The sequence below is a fragment of the Salminus brasiliensis genome, chromosome 1, assembly GCF_030463535.1.
Source record: "Salminus brasiliensis chromosome 1, fSalBra1.hap2, whole genome shotgun sequence".
NCBI classification, from domain to species: Eukaryota; Metazoa; Chordata; class Actinopteri; order Characiformes; family Bryconidae; genus Salminus; species Salminus brasiliensis.
This window is the reverse complement of record NC_132878.1, coordinates 27,613,261-27,629,424: the sequence shown is the minus strand read 5'-3', so window position 1 is coordinate 27,629,424 and position 16,164 is coordinate 27,613,261.

The following is a 16,164-nucleotide window of genomic DNA, read 5'->3' as shown; positions in this document are numbered from 1 at the left end:
GGAATTAGAAGTGTAAGTAGCTTCCTGGTGCTGATAATCAAATGCCATTGATTAATTCATAATAAGCAAATGTGACCACCCCTATAAAAACAGAAGTGGTGGCAGTTTGCTGGTCTGGAGTGTATTTATACAATGCCAAGAAGAAAAGACATCAGCAATGATCTTAGTGAAGCAATCATTGATTCCAACCAATCTGGAAAGTGGAAAACAGTGAAGATAGCTGCCAATCTTTCTGTCGCAGCAAATTTTAAATTCATTCATTCAGGACGTAGGCAACCTTGCAGTCACTGAGTCGATCATGAACGCCTCCGCATACCAAAGTAATCTAGAGTCAAATGTAAGGCCATCTATCCCACAGCAAAAGCTTAGATACATTTGGGTCATGTAACAGGACAATGATCCCAAGCACACCAGCAAATTTACAGAATTAACAGAATGGTCCAGACCATAGAGCCCAGTCCAGACAATAGAGGACATATCGTTTTGTGTTCACATGACTGTATTCAAATACAGGAGTTGGCAAAGTCTAAAAAACTTTTAGTTTTTTTTAAAAGATATGCTTAGTAAAATATTAAGTAATAAAAGTAATAGTAGACATCCTCTGTTTTTATCTTCATTGGAGTAGTAAAGTATGGCTTTTTACAGTATATATACTAAAGTGTATAAAATGAAAGCATTCTTGATATTTAGTAGTCATATTATTGATATTAAATGTTTATTTACACCGTATTTGTAGACAGATGAACAATGCAGGCAAACTTAATAATCCCATTAGAATGCAGTCAATCATTTATTTTAAAAATCAGGAAAAATTACACTTTATTGATAAAAAGCACAGAATCCAATACTGATTAAATCAGTTAACATTCAGTTAACACTGCTTAACACTTAACACTGCTGCACTCTACAAGAAAGGCCAGAGCAGACTCTACCTACTGAGGAGATTAAGGTCATTTGGAGTGCAGGCCGGCTCTGTCCTGGGAAGCTTCTTAGACCCAGTGCAGATGGTGGGAGACAGGAGGATGACACTTAAACTACACACACATGTTCAGGGAATAGAGATCCCTCAATGTAAAAATACAATGTGGTAATTTATCTACGTTTTTGCATCTATGTGTCTTGCTATCCCTTTTCTGCTGTGACACACATCTTATCTTATTTTAGTAGCAAGAAGCATGCATTTAATACATGCTGTAGTAAAAACAAGTAGCTCTTGTAATGTGCAAACATGAACATTAGAGGACACTACAGGACCAAAACCAAGACCCTGTAGAAATCTGCCCTTATAGAAAGAAAAAATAAAGTGTTTACTCATTTTTCCACATGTCTATCTCTCTCTCTCTCTCACACACACACACATTGTGGTCTAGTGTGAATGAATCTGGCTCCCCAAACACACTGAACTTAATTTTGACAGGCAGGTGTGTAACTAAATCACCAGGAAGGGATAGGCATACACCACATGCAAATTATCGAAATGATGAGTTTCATAACAAACGGCAATTACATTTGACGTTGAGCCACACACACACACACACACACGACCACACACACACACACACATATACACACGACCACACACACACACACACACACACACACACACCCACAAGGGTATGTTGTGTGTCTGTGTTTGTGAATAGGTTGATGAGTAATTGATTTTCTGTTTCAATCACTGAGACCAAATTGAATTGAAAGAAGGAATACAGATGTGTTTAAAGAAAGACGGGGAGAGAGACATGACTGTATAAGAACATTGTTTTGGTTTCGTAAGGAAGTATTTCAAAGGACGGTACATTAAAGAATGTGTATCTAAAGGTTCTATACCAACTAAAGATTCTTCATTAACCCATAAATCCATGCCTAGAAGCTTTTAGGAACATTTATTTTAAAGACATCTTAGGTCTTGAATCACATTTAATTAAAAATGAATAAGATTACAGTACAGGAAACCTAGAAACTGCATTTATTTACAGGAACTACAGATGACCAGTGTCAAAACATTTTTACAAATCAATATCCATTGTTTTTGTTTGTTTTTTTTGTTTTACTCTTTGGCTAAAGTTGAGTCTAGCAGTATAAACACCAAGACATGACTCATGATTCATCTCTCCAAAGCACATCGTGCCAGGTCGTATAGGTGTTCTCTGGCAAACTGTAGTCTTGCCCTGAGGTTGTTTAATTGATTAATTACATTTTACGAATTCATTTTTAAATACATTTATATTACCTTTATCTCTCAGTACTGTTCAAATGATACTTTGTATGGTACGTTTTAGGGTCTAAGGGTCTAAAGCCTAAGAGAACCTAAGACCGCTCTTAAAGAAGAAAGAAGGAAGAAGGAAGAGTCTGAAAAGACTCTTTGAAGCGATGTAAAAAGATCACTAAACAATCAGAAATCAGCCAGTCCACTGTCCAGATCTAATAATTTACAATAGCTGAGCATTTAAAACAATTCAAGAATCTAATATCAGAAAGAGATTGCACAAATTCAATTTCCCCAGGAGGTGTGCATAACCCTTGTGAGCACAGAAATTGCTCTGTCACCACAGACTTGTTTAAAAGCATCTATAATGAGCTTTCTGAACGGGAACTTCAGTAGAAGAAATCTGGCTCCAAAGGCCTTTACCTGACCACATTTACTTACATTGGAATATGTAACATCTTTACGTTGCTTATTTCCAGCTTCACATGACAACAATCCCAATATGTTTATATGGACTCATACGTTTGGACCCTATTGGACAACATGATCTACAGATGTATCTGAAGTTCTGAATGTGCATGTGTCTTACTTTGGATTCTTTTGTAATTTTATTTCATTATATAAATACAGGAGCATCTCATGCTGGCAATGTTTCCTGTTCTGATCTAGTATCTTTTAAACCGCACACACCGGGCAAAGTGGAAGCCACTTGAAACATAATGGCTGAATAGTTGAGCACCAGGACATGTCAATCACAGCTGATTGCTGTAGGAAATTGCACTTTCCAAAATGAGCACTTACAGTGCCTGCAGAACCTGCAAGGTGTTTGATCGCTTCTCCCCTACGGTGCTTAACCTTGCCATTGTTCGCCGTATTAGATTCTACCTTCATGGCCTCTCTGATCTTTCTCCCCTAAGCAGGCCATGCCAGGACACTCTCCAATGTTTCCCTGACCTTCGACCACCAACACTGTTTCATTTTCGCAAATGAGAGGTGCTTGTTGTCTCCTTGACTCTGCCCTGTCCTGAGCCAGCTCTTCCTTGACACTGTACACTGTCAGATTCGCAGCACCTCGGCTTGACCTTTTTATTTGGGGGCTCGTATGACTATGCGCGCCCATACTACAGATTTTTGCATTAATCAGGGTCACTCCTTCTTGTGTTAACGCACCTCCTTCATATACTTGCACGCCACTCCCGTCACTGTCCACATTATAGTTTACTTAGACTCCAACTGGCAATGTTATTATTGTTGTTGGTGAGGGCAGTCGTGGTAGGAGTGACAGTCTAATTATCGAAAAACCATTACATTACCTACATGTCAGTCAGTACCCCACAGCAGCCTTTGTAATCTCCCCACTGTCACTTCTGGCCTACTCATTAGGAAATTAATGTTCAGTGTTTCATTGACCTCGGTTACTGTAAAGCGTTGTATTGCAACAAACCTTTTACCTACCATTAACCTTGCAAACTTTCCACTAAAAGTTCACCATTAAGCACAGTAAATCAACCAGCTATATCCATTTAACCTCCATACAATCTCACTTCTAAGTCTGTTACCTTCAAGTTGCTAACCAACATGAGCCACTGTTCATCACCAAATCAGGATTTATCACAGAATCAAGATTCATTACCATTTGTTATTGGTTTCGTCTCCACCACTGTATGCCCTCACACAGCAACCAGCATGGTTTATCTGCCCTCAGAACCAGCACAGCTTCCAGTTTCTTAGCAAGGCCTCTTCGACCACACACTCCAAATATTTAGACATTGGTCCTAAAGCCCACCATTTTTACACCCATACTCATTCCTGGGTCCTCTGCTCGGCCCACGAATATCTGACGTTACCATAACCATAATTTTCCGGGGGCCTGGCTTGTCACACAGACCACAGGAAAGCTGACTTAGACTCCAGGGCAAGAAAATATGCCTTCCTGTTCTATCTGAAGGGAAGTTGTGAGATAAGTGAATGTTGGGAGAAGGATCATGCCCCCAACTCCTCCTTCTGTCCCTAAAGCCCCTTATTTACCCCCGGATCGCAGTGTCAAAAACATCACAACCACCTAAACCCCCTCTCCTCCCTTTCTTACATCCCTTACCACATCAGCGGGGTACCCAGACTCCAGGCCAAAATATAGCTAGCAAATTAGCAAATATAACTTTACAGGAAGCAATGGGTTTCTTGTTTGCAGGGTTTCACACTGAATGAAGGGACATTTGTACTTGCTGTTGTTTCTTTGCTTTTAGACAGGGCTGCTCCATCGCTCCTCAGATATTCCTTCCTGTAGATCTTTCAACAAGGCCTGAACTTTACAATACCATATGATTATGGTTACAGTCATTGCATCACCTTCACTGGCAATGCACCCGCCAGTGCCACTTTACAGACTTCACCTGAATTCCTATTTTTCACACCAGGGTGTGAGGCTCTCTAAAGAACACTGTTTACACCCATCCATTATTTATAGTGTGTTAAAGTAAAGCTAGCAGATGACAAGGATTGCCAACCAAACAGCTAGCCAGCCTGTTTCAAAACCAGCATACAAAACTCTGAACAGCCAGCCTATTCCTAGACTGTTCTGCCAAACTTTCAAAATGTATTTATGTATCTACAGTTTGCTTTATTTACACATGAAGCTAAAAAAAGGCCAAAAGACGATTTAACTGGCTAAGTCAAAATCATGTACAACCAATTCAGTCTAACACAGGCTGGCTAATGTGGTTTCTGACTAGAGATTAGTGAGTTATTGCACTTCATTCTAAGTCCAAGTGCTTTACACAAGAATAATTAAAATGAAAGTCTGCACTTTGCATTACATTCAAAGACCTCAAACAACAGGAGATTTTTTATTCTTTCCCCCCTTTTCCCCTTCTAACAGCTCTCTCATGGCAATCAGTTCAGCTGAGTAAGTAATTGGATTCTGAAATGCTTTACCAGTGGGCACGAAATAAAACATTCATGTCAGAGAAATTTCTGACAGATAAGTGAAAGCTTAAAATGCAATCAGCACACACTGATCTGCCAGACGGTTTCTCTAAATTGCCTGTTTTATGTGATGCATGGGTAGACTGAGAATATCTTCTGTTCTGTGCTAATAGATTTCGGTGGAATCCATCTATATTCGAATGGATGTTTTGTAAAATTAATGTCACGTAGATCACTGCACTCTTAGGAAAATGTGCTGTATTTATTACTGAAAAGGGGTTTTCTTTGATTTAATCCAGTAGTGCAACTCTTGTTGGTGTTTAAGATCTGCTTCTTAATAGTTATGAAACTATTCGTAAGCAATTGGTAAAGCATTTGTTATATCCTGTTATATCATTTGTTAGTATGCTTAGAAATGTTCTATAAATGCATTTATATAATGTGTTAAAAATGTTGTTTGTAGATTAGACAGTTAAACAGTTAAATTAAACAGTTAGTCTATTAATAAGTTACATGTCAAGTAGTTGTAATTTCTCACTTGCAAAGTTCTAAATGTCTTTGTGGGTCATGTTAATCAAGTGATATGAACAAGTAATAGTGTATTATCTAAATACACCAAATATGTTGTCGTAAATGCCTGCCAATGGTCACATTTCTGTTACAGTTAATGCCTGTATATCCTGTTTACAAATTCATAAACAATGAAAACTCATTTCAATTCATCATAAGAACCTAAATAGTACAAAAAGACATGTTAATTCATGTTCATTTGTGTTCATTCATTGTTCATTGTCAGGTCATGTGTTTCACCTGGGACTGGGAGTATATTAGGAGCGTTGTCTCCTCAGTTCCTTGCCATAAATTGAATCCCTTCCTATCTCTCTGATCCTGTTGGAATCTCTGTGACATTCCTCACGCAACGATGGCGTGTACAGGTCGGCAAATGTTCAGCTCATAGTTAGGAGAGTTCATGAGTCATGTTCTAGAGGCAAATGAGGTACATTCGCTTCCTGTTCATGTTCCTAGGCAACCTCAGTTCTAGGCAGTCTCTGCTAGTGCTGGTTAGGTTGGTCACGCCTTCTAGTCTAGCTGCAGGCTCCTCCCAGGCCCAGGTTTGTTTTGTTCTCCATTTTTGTTGTCATGTTTGCTTGTGTTCACGAGTCTACCACCCTTTGCTGTCCCACGTTACTCTCATCGTTTTGTATATACGTTTGCTTTCGTTATTAAATTGTCTTGCATTGCTCCCATCTCTGCAAGTGTTCATTCTCTTCGTGTCTGGTCATACAAGCCATGACAGTTACTGCTTAGTCTGACAGCATTTGTAGGTGATCCCTTTATTTGGTCAGTTTCTCCAGCAAGTTCCTTTCCCTCTGTTTTAATTCCAGTATCACCATTTTCTTTTTTTTTTGTCACCGTCTACTGGGCAGTTGGAGAACCTATGCAAGGATATGAATTAGGGTCTTGTAGGTTAATACATTTGTGATAAATAAATATGTAACTTATATCTAAATATGTAGCTTGTAACTAATCCAACAACCAGTAACAGATAACTAATTATTTATTTCATAACACTGGCAGGTTGACGTCATCTGCCAACAATGTGTTGAGTCAATAGCCTTGGTCAAATGTAACAACTGAATAACTTTCATGTTGTTTCATATTTTATACATATTAGCTAGCTAATTTATAGACATTGAATCATCCTTTTATCCATCTTTTTAGCAATAAGTAAACAGATGCTTTGCTGGTTCAGAGGCATGTTCGGTGTAAAGCAGACACAGCATTTGAGCACAGGAACATGTATTTGATTCTTCTTATTTTTATGTGGTTTGCATAACATAGTAAGGTTGTTTCTGGATTACACACAAGAGGCAGAAATCTGTTACCTTCATAATATGTATAAAACTACTATCATGAACATTCAATTTGTCAAGGTTTTGTTTATTTGTTTATTCACACAATTTCACAGTCAATGGGTATTTGACATTTATGGCATATTTCAAGAAGTAATAAAAACAAAAAAACAATTCTGAATGAACCTTTAAAAATTCTTTTTCTTCTAAAAACCTTTCTTGATGGTTATTGAATAAAGTATGCCAAACTAAAGCTGCCAAACTGTCATCGGTTCTGATCCTTTTCGACCTCTCCGCAGCTTTTGACACAGTGAACCACAAGATCCTCCTGTCTATCCTTTGCCGGCCTTGGAATTACCGGCTCTGCATGGCAATGGTTTGCATCGTACCTGCAGGGACGCTCATACCAGGTAACATGACAGGGCAACACGTCCACTCCTTGTAATCTCTCCACTGGTGCTCCACAAGGCTCGGTTCTTGGTCCTCTTCTTTTCTCACTCTACACTAGCTCTCTTGGTAAAGTCATATCCTCCCATGGATTCTCTTACCACTGTTACGCTGATGACACTCAACTCATGCTCTCTTTCCCACCGTCTGACACACAGGTTTCTGCCCGCATCTCAGCATGTCTCGCTGACGTCTCTTCTTGAATGGCGGCTCACCACCTCAAACTTAACCCCAGCAAGATGGAGCTGCTGTACATCCAGGGAACTGCTGGACCTAAAAACTATCTTGCCATCACCTTTGAGAACTCACTGGTCACTCCTTCTACCGAAGCTTGAAGCCTTGGTGTAGTCATGGATGATCAGTTATCGTTCTCAGGTCATGTTGCAAATGTAACTCGGCCATGCAGATTTCTCCTGTACAACATCCAGAGAATTCAACCCTTCCCCTCTTCTGGCTGGTCTCCCTCTGCACACCATCAGGCCCCTGCAACTCATCCAGAATGCAGCGTCACGGGTCGTCTTCAACGTTTCTAAATTCAGCCATGTCACTCCACTGCTACGTTCTCTTTACCGGCCAAGAACAGACCAGCCCCACCGTACTTGATGTCAATGGTCCAAAGCCGATCTGCACCAAGAGTAATTTGAGTTTCAAGTACGGCTCGGCTCGTTCCGCCATCCCTCAAAATCCACAGAAGACAAGCGTCCAGGCTTTTTTCTGTCCTGGCAAAGTGGTGGAACGAGCTTCCCCTGGGTGTCCGAACGGCAGAGTTGCTCGCTGTCTTCAAGACCCTCCTTTTCCGAGAGTACTTCCGACAAATAGTAGAATGGTCTCCTTACTGACTTGTGTGTAGTAGTGTCTAAAGCTTAGAGGTATCTTTACATTTTTAGTCTGTTCTAACTAGCTGAGGTTTTTCTTGGGTAAATAGCAGAGCACTTTTGTAAGTCGCTCTGGATAAGAGCGTCTGCTAAATGCCCAAAATGTAAATGTAAGTATAGGCTATATCACTTCCTGTACATCATAAATGAGGCAGATAACACATATGAATACCACCTGAATACTACCTGTATAGTTGTCTGTCATCTCTGCTGATATAATGAAGTACTAAGTATTAGGAATCAACCCATTCCAGATTAATTCACAGTGATTGAGACTAGTTTTGTGAGAACATCACTCTAACTCAGTGGTGACCAACTCCTGGAGACATGAGCAGGGTAAGTATTGGTTAATGTTTGGAGGGCTGCAGCGCCCCCTGCCAGATGTCTAAATAAAAATACATTTTATTAAAAATAAAAAAACTTTTTTGTGAAATGTGGCTAATAATTACCTTTTTTTGTATCCAGTTTTTCAAAACCTTTATGTTTATCTTAGCTGCTCTGAAAAAAGTCAGATTCAGGGTAAAATTCCTTACAAATTAGGCCATTGCCAACCCAATTTTATGGCAAAATAAATCTCAGCATTTGTTTCTTATGGCTTGTTGAAACAAATGGCTTCATGATGAGCTAAAGTCCAAAGAAACATAAACCAGAACTAATAAAATAGAACTACAAAATAAAACAGAACTAAACTATTATAATGAAATCAAAATACAGTGCTACACCCACCTCCCTGTAAACTAACTTGGAGAAAACAAAATGTACAAAAGAAAAAGTGCACTCACCCATATTTACAGGACATTGACAATCCTTGTAGGTAAGCTTGCACAAAGAAAAAACAAGTCATGTGGGTGATACAATATTCCATATATTCTCATTAATTTTTTAAACCTACATATTTCCATATATCAGATTTTTGTATGGAATGGGCATCTGAATAAATGGATATAGAAAAAAAATAAATTGGCAAATGGGCAAATTAAATGACAGACTGGTAAAGAGGCAGACATGCAAGCTTGCTCACTAGATTTTTGTTATGCTGGTTGATTTAGCTTTTGCTAGTTAGGTTTTGCTTGGTAAATTTCTCTGCCTGGGATGGTGTGAGATAGTGTTGAATGGATAGTTTTGTAAAGCTCTGTGGATGTAACAAAACACATTAGATTGTGACAGGCAAGGATACCTCTGACACAGGCAGTACCCATGATTAGCACTACCCAGTTCACATCGCAAGGGGACAATTATGGCAAAACATGGCCTTTTTATTGGTTAATGAGATGCTATTGCTGCAGCATACTTTGTATAAATGTTAGGTTATCACAAGAATACCATTAGGTGCTGTCTGGATGTACCAGTCTAATCTGTTCAATTAAAAGTTTGATATGCTTTAATATGGTGTTCTAGTTTTTATCTCTGACTGGCCATGACCCCAATGGTCAGATCGGACCTTTTCTGCTATGCAGTTCCTTTCTTCATTGTATGTCTCACTCTAAATATGAACTGCATAGTATTGTTTAGATCAGACCATGCTTTTGCTATGGCTGAATCTCAAATGGATTCCTGCTTCCCTGCTCAGTATTGTATAGAGGCTTTGCTGCTCCTTTGCACTACATAGGAGGTGAAAATAAGGGAGAACAGAGAATAGAGACATTAAGTATAAATTGGCTTCGGGGTAAAAGACTGATTTTATTATGTTTTTGGAACCTTTGTGAAAACACATACAATAACAAATGGATTTTTAGTCGTCTGTATGGAGCTTTGAATTTGTATCAATCACAAAAATGCAGAAAGCACATGAAGAGGTTTGTTTTTTTTCCCCATATTTGGGGGGGGGGGGGGGTTGGGGGGGGTTGGGGGGGGTTCATGCAGAAAGCTCATGCAAGCTACAAAAAGCAATTTCAAAGTGATAAAAGTACATTCTCTGCACTTATGTTTATGTTTTTGCCATTAAAAGAAACAGTTTAGTGCTTATCAATGCATTCATTCTAAAATCCTTCTTCTGAATTGTCTCTGTCTCAGAGTGAGAGAAAGATATTTAGAAGCAGATCTGATGCCCTCTTTTTCTTTAATAATTGCAATCTTATTATTATTATTATTATTATTATTATTGTTATTATTATTATTATTATTAATAATAATAAAAATAACACTAATAATAGTTAACAACTTCAGCAACTGCTTTTTTTGGTGCCACTCTTTCAGCTTTTCCACCACAGAATGGACCCTGCAGATGTCGACAGCAACTCAAGATTATAGAGTTTAAGATTATACATCTTGTTGCTCAGTGAAGAACCCCCCCACCACACACACACACACACACACACAGACACACACACACACACACCTGCACGTGCAAACACACTCACTAACCCTGGTGGTAGATAATGACATGACAGTATATGTAACAGTAACAACATGACGGCCATTATTACTACATGTGCAGTTTAATAGCTCCTTTTTCATTAAAGCAGATTCTTTGTGATGGTTGATGACCGGCAGCTTCAGCCTCAGCAGGGAGAAGCACCATCATTAGCCTGTTTAACATTTAAAAACACAGCTGTTTGCTGCATCTTAATGGTACCGTACAGTAAAGAGGCCAAAGGAGCAGCAGGACAGAGTGTACTTCTTATTGTACATTTATGCACTTAGCACTCCAATTAGCACTCCAATTTGCATTTCGCACGGACAGCAGGATCTGCTAGAAAGGTTTTGGAGAACATGCACGAAAGAAAAAAATATATAAAATATATAATAAAAATATGAATCTGTTAAACCATTGGCCTGACAGCAGTTTCTTCAGTGTTCTTTATTCACAGTACTTAGACTGCTGGTTGTACTGGAGCATGCAGCCAATTAAAATGGGCAAAGCCCAGCCTAGTGTATTTGCTGGCTCATTGAGGCAGAAATCTTTTTTGAGTGAATACTCCAACACTGAGACTGGAAAAGCTTTTAAACCAAGAGCAAAACGTGGAAGTACATGTCCAATTCTTAAGTACAAATTTCCAATTAGAAAATACTTAAGTAAAGGTTGAAATATGATTTTAATTTTTTACTCAAGTAAAAAGTATAAAAGTACACACTTCTAAATGTACTTTAAATGTACTTTAAAGGGCATCAAATGTCTTGGTTTTAAACATTTCTTGAAATGTTTTCTGAGTTACAGATGAGCACAATCATGGTTTGTTTAGAACAAAAGTTTGTGTAGAACTAAAACTACAGTGATTAAACACTTTTTTCCCAGTTTCACATTCAGTTCGCAGATTATACATATGGTGATATATAGTTATCAGCCCATTTTTAAACTAGCAAAATAAAAACGGACACCACCCATCTCAAATGAACAGCCCCACCACTCCTAACTGTGTTGTCTTTTCCAAGTTTTTGCTGCATATGAATCTCAAATGGCTCCCTTCTTCCGACACAGTGCACTACCTAGGTGGTGAAAATAAGAGAGAACAGAGAACAGAGGCATTAACTAAAAACCTGGTGAAAAGTTTACCTCTGGCAATGTTGTCCATTCAGATTTGAAAACCCATACCCCAACTGATTTAACTTTACCAAGTCCTTTTTAGATTTCCAAGTCATGCTAAGATTCTCCTTTCACATCTTATACCTGTTTTAATCTTTCTCTGGACTTTCAGGTCTACAAAAAAGCCTCTGTCGGAGCTATAGAACACAATAAAGCTATGCTCCCATTAACTTTCTTTGCCAATTACAAGCAATAAACTGAAAAGGTGTTGGGGAGAAAAATGGTTTTGGCCATCAGCTTGTTTCTGTCAAATTCACTTGTGATAAAACACTTTACATAGTGACTTCATTTCCAGCATGTCAGATACATTTTGGTTTATGGATGTCAAATATCTTGTAAATGCACTCTGGTCTCCTCCTCGGCCCAAGTAAATCTCTCCAAGTGCACATTAGTTAAGGTAGCCTACATACATGCTTCCTGTGTGTACTATTAAATGTATTCTTGCTGGCAGTGCTGTTGTTCTATGTCTGGTTTCTAACCTTTCACATCTCTGAGAACCTCACCTGGATCCTTAACACCTCCACACTTAGTGGTGAACTTGTATTGCTGTACAGTTGCTTACAAACTGTATCTCTACAGTAGTTCCCTTGTCTCTGTAAGAACCAGTTCCGCATCAGTTTTTTTTTTTATCTGGGAAGTTCTAGAGTAATGATTTAAGGCATTTCTATTTGATTAACAGTAAAGTTTCTCTAGTATTGATCCTTAAATAAATTAATGTGCAGGTTTCTTGCTGATTTCTGATTGTAACTATGGAATTAGATCAGATTACTGTTTCTGAAATCTTGTCACAACAGCTTAAACCAGTGATTACAATAATGGCCTAAAAGCACCTATTACCCAAATAATTTCACTTCATTTGACTCTGATTTTAATTTGATTTGTATTTTTTACACTGCTTAATGGCAGGTCATCAGTTCCAATACGGCTCAAGTAAAGTAACCTTACACAACAATACCTCCATTCAATACTTGAAGTACAATTTCATGAAACAAGTTCATGGTATTATGTTTTCAACCTATGCTGTACTACTACGTAGCCAAACTAATCAGCTGCGTGAAAGCTGGAGAAGAAAAACATCAGCGTGACCATGGAGACACAGCGGTCTGGTACAAGTAAGCAGTAATTGCTTCCTATTTGTAAGAGAATGAATCAACTTCAAACATAAATGCACAACACTGTTTTCTTTTCATCCCTTCAACTGGCTGGAGCTGGAGTTCCTCCACCTACATGCTAATTAGCCATAAAGCGCTCACATATGTTTATGTTTGAACACAATTGAATCTGTCTGTTTTTTTTTTCTTCTCATCAAACACCTGACTTATGCAATGAGCAAGCCTTTTTTGTTGGTTTGCAGTAACTTACCACATTAATGTGGAAAAATACAAATAGTAAATAGAAGAGTGCTAAGAATTGATTTATGGGGGACACCATGAGAGAGAGAGAGAGAGAGAGAGAGAGAGAGAGAGAGAGAGAGAGAGAGTCAGAAAGACAAATTGTTGAGATATGACTGAAACCAAGCAATTGCTGTGACAGTGATACCAGTCCAGCAGCATATCATGACAGATTGTAACGAAGGCCGCAGTGAGATCCAGAAAAACAAGAATGCAAGCAGTAAACCATTCATAACTCTCACCAGAGAACATTATCATTAAAAAAAATAAATAAATAATGAAATATATGTTTATGTTTAAACCAATAAATAGTTCCACCAATTTATTTACTGAGTTACTGAGTAATATGCCTTAGTGTATAATATGCTTAAGGAATCTGTGTTAAAGGATTAACCCCCTAACACAGAAAGGCTTATTACACACTAAGACATTAACTAAACTGTTAGAAGAAGTTTAGTTAACTTAAGAAGAAGTTTTGCTCAATCATTTCTATAAAAATATTTGAAATCAATTCTAATTGTACTTAAGAAGTCTTTATTCATAGTCATTTCTACAAATTAATATGTGAAATGTATTTCCAAGTTTCAGCTCTGACAATTCTGAACAATTAAAAAAAAAGGTTAACTGCAATAGACTGGGGACTGAGACTTAACACTGACACCAAACATTTATTTTACAGCACAAAGTAGAACAGCAAATATCAAATCTATAACTAGATTTTATTTCCATCCCATCTACAGAATGGTTCTCATCATCCTGTGTTCAAACAATGAGCTGTGGTGAATGTTTATTGGGGGGTGCTTTTGCTTTTGTTGACTGTGGTCTTAAAATACTGTAATATGACCTAAAGGAATATGCATTATGTGTGTGGCCTATAGATAATTCTATTCTTTCTGGAAAGAAATAGGTTGGAAGTCAGTCCTAGTCTGCCGTATTGGAAACTTGCAGACACCAATCAACATGCAAATCAATTAAGCCTTATGTCAACCCCACAGAAAAACAAGAGTGCCAGTACAATTAATAAACCAATAGAACATGACCCAATAATAAACGTATAAATCAATGAACAGTAAATGAATGCCATGCTATACATGTGTGATTGTTTTTTAATGATAATAATATGATATGCCATGTGTCATGTCATGTTTGCTTCTTTCCGCCAATGCTTCTTTGCCCTCTGTTTCTTCCACCAAATGATGCATGCATGGTGAAAAAGCTTTTAGTGCTACATGTTCAAAGGTATGAATAACCCCATGTGCCTTTGACTTTCAGGAAGCTTTTAAAAATGTATAGTTGGACTGCTTTTCCATTGTGTTTTGTTTGTTCTTTTTTCAAAGCTTTCATAAATGCTAGTTTAAAGGCTTAGGATATGTGACCCAGGCTGAGGGACGACTTTTGAATTGTTAAAAGAGGTTTGATAATAAACTGCTACTACTTGCTTAAATAGTTTTGAGGGAATTATGTTGAATGTGCAGGGTGCAGACAGTGATGGAGATTATTTTCTCCAATTCTATCTGTGGAAGTAAAAAGGTAAAAGGCTTACAATCTCAATTTTTGTTCCGCATCAGCCACACCAGATCACATACAGGTTGGACCTAATCTTGTATGTTTCTTACTTGATTTCTGCATTCTGTTTTTCAGAACTCCATGGGCAGATGAATTTCATTTTTCTAGTTTCATGGAGCAACCGTAACTTTATTGCGATATATAGAGAAGTATATATAGAGAAGTTGTTGCGACCCACAGCTATGTCCAGGAGAGTGGGGATTGTGAACATGAAGCTGGCATGGAAGGTGTGGAGGAAGAAGAGAAACCATCATATGTATTGTACAACATCATACAAATCAAGGTAGTCAGTTCAACAGTAAGAGCTCCCACCCCATGCAGCACTGGGCAGCTCCTTTAGTGACAGGCTGCTTCACCCCAAGTGTGTGAAGGAGCGGTATCGCAGGTCCTTCCTTCCTGCTGCCGTCAGACTCCACAACCAGCACTGCTCCCAGCGGACCACATGCACACACTTAAACTACACACACATGTTCAGGGAATATTAGTACTAGGAATAATAGTACTTAAAGCCCTCCAGCCACAACTTGCTGACCACAACAGACACCCACATGACAGAAGAAGTCACATGCTTAGTGAAATGAAGTCCACCTGTGTGCAATATAAGTGTCACGTGATCTATCAGTACGTACATACTTTTTCAGAAAGGCCTCAGAGGCTGAAACACCGTTAAGCAAGAGACACCACAAACCAAACAACACCATAAAGACCAAGGAGACCCCATACAAGTCAGGGACAAAGTTGTAGAGGGTTGAGTTGTCTCTGATGATCCCCCGGAGTACCAACAAATCATCATTAAATGGAAAAAACATGGTACCACAACAAACCTGCCAAGAGAGGGCTGCCCACCTAAACTCTCAGACCGGGGGCGGAGGTTCCCCTTCCAACAGGACAAATGACCCATACTGCTAAAGCAAAACTCAAGAGGTTTAAGGGGAAATATGTAAATGTATTGGAATGGCCCAGTCAAAGCCCAGACCTTAATTCAATTGAGAATCAGACATGAAGATTGCTCTTCACCAGCTGAAACCATCTTACTTGAAGAAGCTAGAGCAGGTTTGCCTTGAGGAATGGGAAAAATCCCAGTGGCAAGATGTGGGAAGCTCATGGAGACTTATCTAAAAATGACTTGCTGCTGAAATTGCTGCAAAAGGTGGCTCTACAAACTGATGTTTTCACAATAAAAAATGTAGACATGTTCTGTAAATTAAATGATCCATCAAATAATCAATTTCAATTCCAGATTTGTAACAAAAGATGAAAGGCACTGTATATAAACTGCATCAACCAAGGTACACTACATGACGTTCACCTGTTCCCTGTCTCTCAACAAGAATAGTATAAAACAAGCAATGTTATTGCTAAGTAACCATGTTCCCCT